This window comes from Ruditapes philippinarum, unplaced genomic scaffold (assembly GCF_026571515.1).
Source record: "Ruditapes philippinarum isolate M1 unplaced genomic scaffold, ASM2657151v2 ctg127_1_1_1_1, whole genome shotgun sequence".
Classification (NCBI taxonomy): domain Eukaryota; kingdom Metazoa; phylum Mollusca; class Bivalvia; order Venerida; family Veneridae; genus Ruditapes; species Ruditapes philippinarum.
The window spans coordinates 363,973-377,701 of NW_026863855.1; positions in this window are offsets into that span (position 1 = coordinate 363,973).

The following is a 13,729-nucleotide window of genomic DNA, read 5'->3' on the forward strand; positions in this document are numbered from 1 at the left end:
TATAAATAGCTTTTGGGACGCAATTTTGAAGAATAATTTACAGTGATATAGTGCATTTTTCCGAGATAACATTGCTGATATACATGGTTTGAAACAACTTAGAATAGATGTCCCAACAGAAAATAATAATTGCTGCAGGCCGCTTTAAATTTTATATACTTTAAATTAGAAGTTTGAATGAATAATATCACCAAACACGGATTGAACTGTTATTAGATGTCTGTCGGCATAAGCATTATGTCACAAACTTGTTTGAAGGATGTGTCATTAGATGAAAAATGATAAATTATACATATTGATAGAATATTATTTGATTAATGAAAACAAGACAGTTTTCTTCACCTTTCCTCAGCAGTTTAACTACGAGTTTATAGTAATTAAAAACAAATTTTTGCCGGTTATTCCTATTTGTGAATGTAATATATGCGATTAAAGGAAGTAAATAAATAAATAAATAAATAAAAATCAATGAAATATCTGCATTTGTTTTGTGAACAATATTTCAAATTATTGATTTTAAATTACAGTAATTAATAAACATGTATATGAAAAAACATAATAAATTTGTAGTAAGTTGTTTATTGTTTTTGGAAGAAAATGCGTTTGGTGTTTGAGAAGATCTTAAAACAATGTTGTAAATTATATAATTATGCACTTTTAGGTGGAAGTTCCTGGGGATATGACTATTTATTTGTCATTATAAACACACGACTGTAAGTGGTATCCAGTACTTATTGGGAAACCTTTTAACATTTTTTCCCCATCCTTTTTCTTAAATATAGTTCAGCATTGGCTAAAACATTTCGCCATTTTACTTTTTTCCTTTTATGTAGAGAGGCTTGTCTTAGCCTAAAGAGATGAATGTATAATAATTTTCATGTAATGATAATAATAGTAAATGACTACTTGACATTCGCAACTTCAGGAAAAAGCTTCTAAGGACAGTTTAGATTGTAATTTACAACCGAGGGAATTTTTCATCTTAATACAGACAAAACCTGAAAGTTAGAATAGCATTATGTAAGTATCTATTAAAATATTTTTATCAGGTTACATCCTACTTTTGTCATATCTTATTCTTTGTATGATTGTAATAATTTCCAAGGTTTTGCTATCTTATTACATTTTTCTAATTTATACTAAAACAGATAAAATCACATTGATTGGCTGAAAAACTGATTGATTGATTGTGTATTTGGGCAAGTAAGTGCATGCGCGCCTGCGTGCTAGTGCATGTCATTTCATAGTTTTGATAATGAAACTACCGGGGCCATCATTGCAAAAAAAAAATCAACATCTTTTCGCATTGCGCAGTTACGCATATTAACGAACGTGTAACGAGGAAAAAAAACGGCCAATGCATGCTTTCGTCTTCGTTAATATGAACTTTCATGTACAGTTTTATGCAACCTTACCAAAAAGTTAGTTAAAAGATGTGTAGTGCAAGAAAATAATATAACACAAAAATAGCTGTTAAGACAAGAGTGTAAAATATTGATTTTTTTGCAGAACGTAGTAAATCATATAAGCAGAGAACCATAGTAAGCAATATTTGCCATTGACCTTTTGCTACTTTTGTAAAGCGTTTGAAAGGCCTATTACATTACTTAACATCCTTTATTATTACTATGCAAATGACATAAGTAAATGTTCACATAACATTTATTTTGTATTTAATTGAATTTAAGATCGCATGACAGTTTAAGATAATGAATAAACATGCATCATGTCGTTTCCAAGGCATTAAGGAAGTCCATTGCGATTGCCTCATACAGTGGTTATATCTTTAAAACTCACATTATGTAGTACTACGTTGTTGTTCAATTAAGAAAGATTCGAGCTTCATTTCATCAGAATTGATTTTTAAAGAAAACAGAAATGAAGAAACATCGACGCGCTTACTTAATTCATGAAGAACGTTATTTCAAAAATTGTTATTTCTTATTGCTTGTGCAAACTGACCGTAAACAGGACGATGTATGACTTTATCTTGTTTGTTTGCTGTTTTCCTTAGCTCTGGCAGTATATATTGCAAAATGTGATTTATAGTTACAATGCTCTTGTCGCTATAAAAATATACTGCTTAAAAAGCTTCAGTATTCTATTTGTAAGCTTATGCAATTGTTACTCATGAACTCACCACAACTATACAGTAAAATTTAATTTGTTCAATAATTGTATGATCGAGTTTCGAAAGGGTTGTAACATAGAATGTTCCGGAATTGGATTTGTTTAATTTTATTTTATGTAGGTTTAAATCCTTTTTGCAACGTTTTTTTTTGCGCACTTGACTACCTTTATTACTTTTATTATTTACAAACTTTAAAAAATTGCATCAGCTATATACTTGTAGCTTTATAAAGTCAATCAAATTTTATTTTTTTTAGTTTATAAGTGATGCAGGTGAACTCAAACAAGAAAATGTAAATTTTTAAGTAATAGTGATTTTTCCTAACTTTAACTACTGTCTGTTTATATCAATTTGCTAGCTTCATATTGATGGTTCGTTAATTATTTTAAAGTGAATTGTACATCAAATCTATAATGTTAAGTGAAAATAATAGAAAAAATAATTCAATAATTACAACTGTCCGATATTATTTTACTCGTTTAAATTCTCAGATAAATGTTTAGTTTAAAATATAACTACTTGTTATGAATTTGTCAGTAGATTCAGCTGCAAATTTAGTTGAATCAGGTTTTCAACGGCGCCGTTCTTTAAAACTATGAAAATAATAGTTTTATTCAGACATCGATTAAATCAAAGTGACCGCCACCAATTTAGTTTTATTCAAACATTTTATAAAAGTGAATATCTCCAACTCAGTTTTATTCAGACATTGTTTTCATTAAAGCTCTATGTCTAAAACGGTAAATATTTGGAGTAATTTAGCGACATCGACGTATCGATAATTACTTCGAATAGTAACAGTAAGGACATCACTAAGACATACCTTTATATACTTATAAAATAGTAATAAAATACTGCAGCTTTCTGAAATGTCATGTGATGTTTCCGGCCAAAGTTAAAGATACATTATTTAATGTGTATAAAGACCGTTTGCGTTGAAAAGTAAAATGAGTAATATGGTATTAACAAATGTGATAACGAATGCATTCATGCAAGTGAAAAATTAAACATGTCATATATTTGTTTCTGTTACACGAATTTAAAGAAATTGAATTAAATTTAAAACATAAACAACAACAACACCAACAACTGGACATTTTTTTTAGAAATATTGTATAAGTTATAAGTTCTAAAAATATCTATAATATGTGACTGTGCAAATGATTTAAATGCATGACTATAAATTTTATTATTTTCATATATGTTTTAATTCTCATTAATACGTTATAATTGGCAACAGTTTACTAACTTTTATTCTGTACCTGTTTGCAGAAAGCATAACCTTTGAAAAATTTGGAAAGCTAAATTTATATCTAGATCTAATTTTCTCTAAATCAAATGTATGTTTTTCTGGATAACGAGCATTTAAAAACAGTCATGTATGTATGAGCTTTCAGATTGTTTAATACAGTATCAATTTGCAGTAAATGTAAATTGTGTAATCATAAATGTTTAAAGACCAGAAATAGAAAAACACTATGTTGCTTTAAATATAATATAAGACTGCATGGATTGTTTTTAATGGTATGGTGTAAATTCTACAATGAAGTGTTTTACTGTAATACCATTTACAAAAAGATATTTCAATAAACGTTCTGGGCAATACGAGTATTGTATCAAATACATTCAACAGTATCACTTATTTAGTAATTTTCAAATAAATTAAAACGAATAATTCCTTCAAAACAATGGAAATAGTTTTGGCAAGTTTTCCGATTATCCAATGATAGCATAAACTGTCCAAAACGTATTTTTGAATTGATTGTTTAGGTTAAACTGATCACGTGTCAAATAACCAATTATTTTAAATGAGATTTTAAGTAGAGATTATATCTTGAGAATGTTATTTAATCTTAACTTTGATGTTTAGATATAAATCATATTTGAGAGTTCCTAGTAACGTCATGAGATGCTATATGAAATATTTTCTGCAAAAGCTATTGCGCTTTGTATTTTTATGGTGTTGATTAAATCCTTTTACACATTTTTTACACACTATTTATTTGGTATACCTGTATGTTATAAGTAATTTAGACGTTGCTGTTTAGACAAAAATAAAAACATAAAGATGTTTTGTATAAATTCTAGATAAAAACAAAAAAAAAACAATATTCTCCTGGGGAATATTTCAAGAATGACGTGCATAATATATAATTTTACGACACATATATTTTCTTGTCTTTATAATAAGGCAGGTATTGTTGTCCTTGACAAAAAAGATTTGATGAAATATGCACAATATTATTGTTTGTCATGAAACCAGAAAATTGCGCAATAACCTTGACGTTATATCATTACACACTCGTTACTAGAAATATCAAACATGCCCAATGGACACAAGAACACTGTCTGCATCTTCTTTTAACATAAAGCGATCTTCCAGTAAACATTGCAATGGCTGGTTTACCCATTGCTGTCACTGTAAGAATGTTTACTAGTCTCAGTAATTAGAGCTAGTATATTAACTAGTACACACTATTGTTCTGCTGACATTTCTTGCTCTTTTCTTTTGATATTCTATTATATTCTATTGTATGTGTACAGAAAAATGTGTCATTGCGTATGTAAATTCACTGTACTTTTCATGTGTATGGACGTTTAAGATAATTTGTAGAAAGTCCAGACACACTTGACATAAAATGGTTCATTATATTTAATTATACAGGCAACAAAAAGACACGCAATGTGAATATCAAATGTCATTATTATGCTGGTTAAATAGTTTTTCTTTCTTTTTACTTCCTTGACGTCTAGCATGTTATAACCGTTTAATATATCTACGTTATATCATACACACAAGTTGATGCCTTACATATTCTTTCATATTTTTTATTTATATGAGCGTATGATGTTTATTTTTTAGAATGTGAACAATTAGTTCGTTTATACAAATTTAATTTAGTTCTATTGTTTTAGAAACACTCTCGAAAATCCGTTCCTGGAACCAAACAGTACTACGCAATGAATGTAAAGTTTCCTGCTCAAGTAAAACAACGACTTGTTCCTGACAGGGTTTGAAATCACGCGGGTCAGTAATCCTTAGATTACTAGGACTACACGTTACCAACAATCATGATTGTGTAACAAATTATGTTTATTTAATCTTCTGCCTTTTAATAAAAGCATTGAGCATAGAAAACAAAGATAATTATAATTGTTTAATTTCTCACTTTTAACAACCCTTTAAGAATGCTGAAAAAGAAATACTTAATTTACCCAAGTTTATTTTTTGCCGTTTTTCGTATTCTTAAAAATGTTTTAAATTAACTACTGCTGCTTCCATTTTTGTTAATGCAAAAGAAATAGTTTGCCTTTAAATAAGCGAAAACCTGTTATTAGGTCTAATGACATGAGGGACTGTAACGTGCAGACCTCAACATGTTTCGTATAAACAACAACACATGTAACGTTTTGCATTACAAAACAATTTGCATGATTGTGAATAAAGGTGAAGGGAAAATGACAGTTAACATATAAAATGCACACTAATTGAATGGATTTGCATGTCTTTTGAATGATTACATAATCAAAATGCTTGCAAAACTTTTATTGTATTTATCGTTTTAACATATGCATTTTTTATCACTGGATAGTGAGCTAATATTGATTTTCTTACTTAAATTTGAGACATAAAACATATTCACGAAACAGAAACAAATGTTATATTTCTTTATATCTAAGACAAAACAAACACAATTTTTCTACTGTCTACACCTGAACGCGAACAAAGAAATAACATTCCATATGTAAACAATTCAAGGGATTCATACGATGTTTAAATCATAAGTGGTCATGTCATTTCAGCTAAGTGATATGCATCTTTCATTAAGAGTAAGGTTCGGTGTTTTTGTTTGCTTTTGTTTGGTTTTTGTTTTGTTGGTTTAGTTTTACGTCATGCTGACACGTATATTGCAAAGTGTCACCTTAACTGATGGAAAAAGATCTTAAATAACATGGGATATTGCATGAAAATATAATAAGAAAATAAAAAAAAGACTTTAATTGTTAATGTTTCTGTTACAGGAAGCATTGACATATAACTTTTATCCTCCTCTAATTATATGTACCTTTTTTCAACGATACGCTAGATTTTTATGCAGAAAGTTCAAATATCTCCTCCTTGAATTTGCCTAAAGCCATTACGTCTGTTATCACAATAATTAAAAACATATTTATTATAATAAGTGAAATGAACCTTTTTATTAAAGTTCAATTGATATGCAATCATGGTGTAGAACTTACATGTACGTATGACAATAAGCATAATTCGGAAACCATTAAAGATAAGTAAAATGGTTTCCGAATTATTTAACGCTGCGTGGATTCTTTAACAATATTGCCAGTTTCTGTGATACGAAGCCATAGATCTTCCGTCTGTCATTTCATAGCATGTAAAATATTCAAATGTGGTATTTGGCGACATTTAAGGTTTCTAAATTGACATATTTTATTCAAGCATTTTTATATAAAATTGTCTTTACTTAGGATTGTAAGAGAAATAATATCAATCAATTCATTATCTTTCTTTTAAAACGCGGTCATCTTTGCAAATGTTGAAATAAGGACAACGTCATTTGATTCTTGGTAATGTCATGACAATCATACGAAAGACGTCTTTCAATCAAGTCAATTGGGTACAAAGAAATCACGTCCATCCTATAGGCAGATGTATCAATGTATCTGGAAGGCAATTAGTTAGACAAATTATTTTGTCTAGGAATAAACTGAAAAAAAACTTCAAGTTATATATTAAACCCTAGAAGGCAATTAGATTATTTCTTGATTACTCTTACTTTTGAAAGCAATGAGTCTGGAAAGGTAAGAAAAATGTCTAATACATGTAATTGATTTCAACAAAGTGGTTGTTAAAAAGATATATCAAGTTTTGTATACATTAACATAGCACTCAATGATTACAACAGCCGGGTTTTTAATCAGATTTTTTTATTATTTAATAAAGTTGTTTCTTTTTAGTGAACCATGTGAATGTTTTAAAGATATCGTTGTTTGGATGATATAAAGATGTTTCATAAAATAAAATTTATGTGATATAAACTATTAACTATATCTTGTGCTGTGTATATGAGGGAATGGTTTTCTCTAAAATAAATGGAAGGCGCGGCAAGTTTCAACGACATAATATAAATTTATTGTTATATAAACTATTCCCTCTGTCAAACCAAAAATATCGTCTTTAAAATGTGATGAAAACTATAGAAATCAAGTGAATATGCAAATTATTAATTCTTTGCATTGGTATAAGTCTGCATTATCTATATGTACAGTAAAGACTGCAAAAATGCATGTTTTATTGTTGGCATACTTCTAAAATAACAAAACTTACTAAATAATTTTAAATGAATGTCAAAATATGTAATCATCTTCTGTTCAAGATTTGTTTACATCAGTATCCAATATTGTGATACTAGAAACGGCGTTGTAAAGAACCAACGAAAAAGATTTGGTTATCTTTACTCTTTAATTAGGATCACAGAAAATAAATGCTCGTGCTGTGCACTACGAGTAGTTTTGCTATAAGAATGCTTGTAATATTTACTTAATGCTTTTAATATTTACTTAACTCCTAATCTGTTTTCTGTTTATTTATCACATAAGGCTTACAGCGGTTGTGCTAATTTGTAGTAAAATAACTCGTTTTCCTAGTATAAAAGAAGAGAAGGTTTAAGAATAGTAGAATAGTGCTAGTCTGAACTATCCTGGTCTGAGTAGAATGTTCTTTGTTCATATTGTGTAAAATTAAACCAGCTACTAGACAAACCCTGTAGCATTAAAAAGGATTACAATTTTCTCAATTTTAACCATCATGCACATTCAATTAAAAGAAAGTCAAAATTTATCTCATTTAATTTGTCATCCTGTTTTTAATACCCTAATAGAATCGTTTGTCAGTTTTTGTTTTTATTGATGCAAAAGAAACATTTTGCCTTTAAGTTTAAGAAAAGCTGTCACGATGACTGTAGAGGTTTTAATGTTCAGAACACAACAGATTCGAATAAACAACAATTAATGTAATGATTTGCATAACAAACTATTTGCATAATTGTTAATGAACATGAAGGGAAAAAGACGGTTTAACATGTTAATGTTCACTAATTGATTGTATTTGCATATGATTTGCATTATAACATAATAAAAATTCTTGAAAATAATTTGAGGTCTTTAAACTTCACATTATGACATAATCTTACTATGATATAACATAAAAATAAACCCCAAAATGTAGGTATTCGTTCATATTGAGTAAAAAAATATATTCAGTTAAAATAGTAATGATTTTAAAACACATCGATGATTGAAATTATATTTATTCAACTATATTTATTTAATTATTGCTTCATGTGCTTGCGAAATTAATTAACCGTCTACAGCATCTGAACTGATAATTTTGATCTTCGGCAATAATATTATTTTGTACCTAATACTCAGTACACAATTATAATTAAATCAATGTCAAAATGAAATGAAACTTTTTTATAAGAGTTGAATTGATATACAATAATACGTATAATTTCTTTTAGATGCCCTACATACGTCCATACAGTCATATATTAAAGTTCACAACATTTTTGAAAGCAGAATTGACTCTCAACATATTTTGACAGTTCAAAAAAGGCAACATAGAAACCATATATGGACAGATATTTATGAACAGGCATTTTGCAGCGGTTAGTTTTACTTAAGATCACTAAACTATATATCAAGTTTAAATTGGGAAACCTACACACTTTTTAAAATGAAATGTTGTAGTAATATATAGGAAGACTTCACTAAAAATGACAAGCCTATTAACTGGAAGAAGCTTTTAACGTTTGAGGTTACTTGACTACAATAAAAGTTATAACAATATAACAATATGTTTTGCCGTATACAGGAATTTTCTAACACTCCTTTAATGAACTTTTAAAAGCTTCCATGTCCCTAGGCCTACAAATTGTGTTTAAACAATTTGAAATTGACAGATTTTTCGTCATAATTTTATAATACAGACACATTATTTCTTATCCTTTAACCTTAAAATAAAAAAGCTATATGTTTCAATACTTCACGCACTTGTAATCTAAAGGTCGCCAAGGTCAATAATCAATTGATACCCTATAAGACATATCATTTTTTATTCTGACATTTCGTGAACAAGTTTTGCATACAACTGTATGCTTATAATGAACACTTTCACATTTAGTAAAATATAACCAATACTTTGTCATCGCCTGTACTACGTTTAGTTCCAAAAGGAAATTATAAATTGACCTAAAGGTGTCAAGAACGCATCGTTTCCATGTACAGAGTTCAAATTGTCCGTATCAAAAGCATATCGTATTTTATTTATTTTCAGAGTAAAATCAATCTGTAATAAATGGTTATCATACTCGATCTAAAGTCTATATTAAATGCTTTTTGTACTCAAAATAAAATTCGAAGTTGTACGGATTATTGTTTATTCAACATGATAATAAGATGAAAAGAATCTGATATTTTTTATCACTTAACATACATATATTTTAGATTTGCGTGGTTAACATGTTTTGATATGAGTTTCTTAAGAACTACTGACGTCATTGTAAGAAAGACGTTTCCAACATTCAACATTATATACACCTTTGCGATATATTTAACACATATTTTAGAAAAATGTTGATCATTGAGCACTGGCAAAAGCTAAACATGATCAGTGCAGACAAGGATTGATAAAATCAGTTCATCAGAAAAAAGTCTTGAAACAAATAAAATGTCCTAGGAATAAGCGTTTATTCTTGCTGCTAAATGTTCCTTTAAATATAAATTCACATACTTAACACGATGAATGATTAATAACATTAACATAAAAACATTTATCTCCCTTTTTCCATTATCGCATGATAAATGATTAATAGCATTTATTTAACAAAAAAACATTAATCTCCCTTGTTTCATAATCGCATTAAAGGAGGCACTACACTGAAGTGTTAAATTGGCATTCAATTAAACGTAAGAAATTGTTATCTTTTTCTGATAAATGATGACATTCGATTCCTCGCTTCTTTTATATCAATCAGTCTGCAGAATTGATTTATGCAATGAAACTCTACCACCAACAACGACAATAAGAATGATACATTTCATTACAATTAGATAAGTCAGTCTCGATTGATGTGGTATCTGTTTTTCTATGTACTTTACTATATTTGATTTGTTGCTGTTACAAACAATGGTGAAAAATCAAAAAATGAATGTCAAGCTTATAGCAACATTGAACAGATTTGAAAAGTATTAAATTTTATTGGAGTGTGAATATGCTAATTCTTTTTATTTATTGTTGCAAGGTAACCTAAATTAAGTGTTAAAAATGGAACCTCGATTAAAAAGACAATACAAATTACAAATTTATCTCGATTTTATAGTTGAATAAAATAATCATATTGCAGCTCTTCGTGGTCTAAGGCAACTAGTATAAGCATGCATTACATTACAATTGTGACATATTAAGAAATTGAAGCGGTTTTGACAATACAATTTAAAAAAAGAAAAGATTTTTGATTGTAATACAAGATATATAAGGCATTCATCGTACTGCAAATGTGCTCAAAGTGATGTAATGTATTTGCCCCTTTATTGTCACCTGTCAAATTCAATAATTTAGGTAAAATCAAACAGTTCAAAAAGCATAGATAAAAGACTGAAGACTGGAAAATCATATTTGCAAACTTAAGGTTCCAATTTGTAGAACATGATTTTTTCTTGGTTTTCATCCGTTACACAATGTAAAAAAGACCAAAAAACAAAAGCAAACTTTTTATGACTAGATTATAGATTATAGAGCATTGGACACAGTCTGGTGTTATCAAGGTGAAAACAAATCAGATACAAAGAAACACATGAAGATCTATTTTTCTTCAATACAGGGTCTTTCAAATAAAAATTTTGACAATTTATTTTTTGACAAGAAATTTTGAGTAATTTTGTTTGAAAGACCCTGTTTAATTTTAAGTTTTAAACTGATGCACCGGATTGTTCACCAGGCGTGGCTTTACCTTTACTCTAAACCGAAACCTGGTTTTTATTATTGCAGAGGCACAGTCACTTTATCTAACATTTTAAAAATTCATTAGTTGAATATACAAATGTACTTTTTGTTTCCCTTTGAAATAAAGAAAAGAAACATCTGTCAAACACTTTCAAGATATGATTTTAAAAAATGAGGTTGGGCGTCAACTCGAAAATGCAAGGTACTGTCTGAGCCTCTCGCAAGCACCGGTTTAGCGAAACTTGACAATTTTAACATTCAAAGAATAGTTAATACGGCAGTAACTATGTAACCCTTACTGTAGTTTTACGTGGCAATCCGCGAGCAACGGCGTATGTTAAATGTATCTCATGAACGCGAAAACAATTGACATAACTAGATGGACTTTAAAAGGGGATGGGTTCTGAAGTGTAAATACAGTACTTTAAAAAGCAGGTGAAAATATTGGGTGAGTCTATAAGCAATATCTTGTCTTTGTTATTTACCCGTTAAAGCATTTCTTAAACATGTTTGCATGCTATGTACATGATGTAAACTGTTACAGTAAACCTGAGCCATTTTAATCAGATAAAAACTTTCACTATTCACTATTATGATGTAATGAGCAATTACGTACAGACCCTAATTAATTTGAATACGTTCAGAACATTTCCTAGTTCATAGCTCTCTTATTTGCATCAACCTTAATGAACAAGATAGTAAATTGACAATTGAACATGTAAAATGCACATTAATTGAATGAATCTGAATATCATTTGCATAATTACACAGTATTAAGAAGGTACATGAAAATGAATAATAAAACTTTCAAATTTTGGCAAAGTTTGGCAAGTAATTACTTTTTGGTAATTCATATTTGAATAATTTGTATTAAGCTTTCTTTACTGACAATACGAGTGGCTTTATACTAAACAATAATATAAAGCTTGCTTTTATAATGTAGCAGTTTAGATACAGTAACCGGTAGTTTCATTAGATATTTGAGTATGATTTTAGAATATGACTTCCTATTGAATTGTTTTATGTTGATATGTGTAAGTATGTTAATTTGATTTGCAGGGACGTCTTGCTTTGTATAGGAATTCCTTTTTAATACAATCTTATATTTTTTTGTTTAATAAAGGCCAATTGTATGATACTTATCAAGCGTATTTTGCATTTTCAATTTGATCCTTGACAGACGAGTGTGCTTCGAGTTTTATATCTTAAATGTCTAAATAAATCAAATGTAATATACAATCGTTAGGTTTTAAAGCACTAATCTTAAATAATAGGCAAAAGAAATTTAATTCATACACACTGTACACGTACATTGTGGGATGTCTAACAGGATTGATTGCTTCAATTAGATGGCGTAAAAAGAAAATAATGTACTAGGATAATAAAAGATACAATATATTATGTTTATCTTTTTCAGCCCCATTATGTATGCATATTTACACATTTGTCATAAGCAAAGCAAAAGGACGTCTAATATGATATCTAAACAACAATATACGCACAGTGCAGTTCTATTATAACATCAAATCGGTTCCTTTGAGCGGAATTTGTTTGGAAAATTACCTTAAGGACTACACTTATGTTATTGTTTTACAAGTTAACATAGATTCGGCAAGATATTTATATACTGTGTAAAGACACATTTGGAACAACACTTTATTCCTCTGGGTTTTAGACAAACAGACGCCTCTAGTTTGGTAGACGTAATGACATACTACAAATCACAAATACGGCAATATTTGCCAATAATACGTCAAATGTTTTACAAAAGACTGCATATTTTTAGAATTTTGTTCCTTTTCAAATAGCATGTTGTTATTCTCAAGGGTGTTGTTTAGATTTTAAGGTAGAAGATATAATTCAATTTGAAGGAATTTCAGAGATTTGTTTATATTATTTTAGTATCAGAGACACCTCAAGGATTTCTGTTTTTGTTATTTAATAACAGTTTCCCTCGCTTTATTTAGAGCATTTCTCCTGGTAACCCTGTTGCTTCACATAACCGCACATTAAACCTCAGAATATTGTTTTCATTATATAGAAATTATCTTAATACTGACATTAATATGATTTTTAAATCACTTATTCTGCATATTTTTCTATTGATTATAAAGATTACAGTAAAATCAATTTCTTCAACATAACGAAATTATTTCACGTTTTTCTAGACGATTTCAGATGTTGATACCATTCAAAGCATACCATTCTAACAGACTGATATGTAATAAGTTAAATTACAATGAGGCAAAACAAATATTTTGTCAGTAAGGTAACAACATCAAATGCAATTACATTAGACGTATCAACTTTACATATTGAATAGACAATAATAATATGAATATTGGTTAATATATTTGTTAAACCATTAACTTTAAATCAAAAAGATTTTCACGAATTCCTATTTAAAGTTTTATATGTTAGTTCGAAAATAATAATGCGGATATAATATAATTATAGTTAAGTTGTACAATTAACTTTATATTAAAACGGTTTCTTCGAGTTATTTAAAAATCATTTCGCAATTCAAAGGAATAATTTACCTCCATTCTTATATTTTAAATAAGTTATTTTCTTTA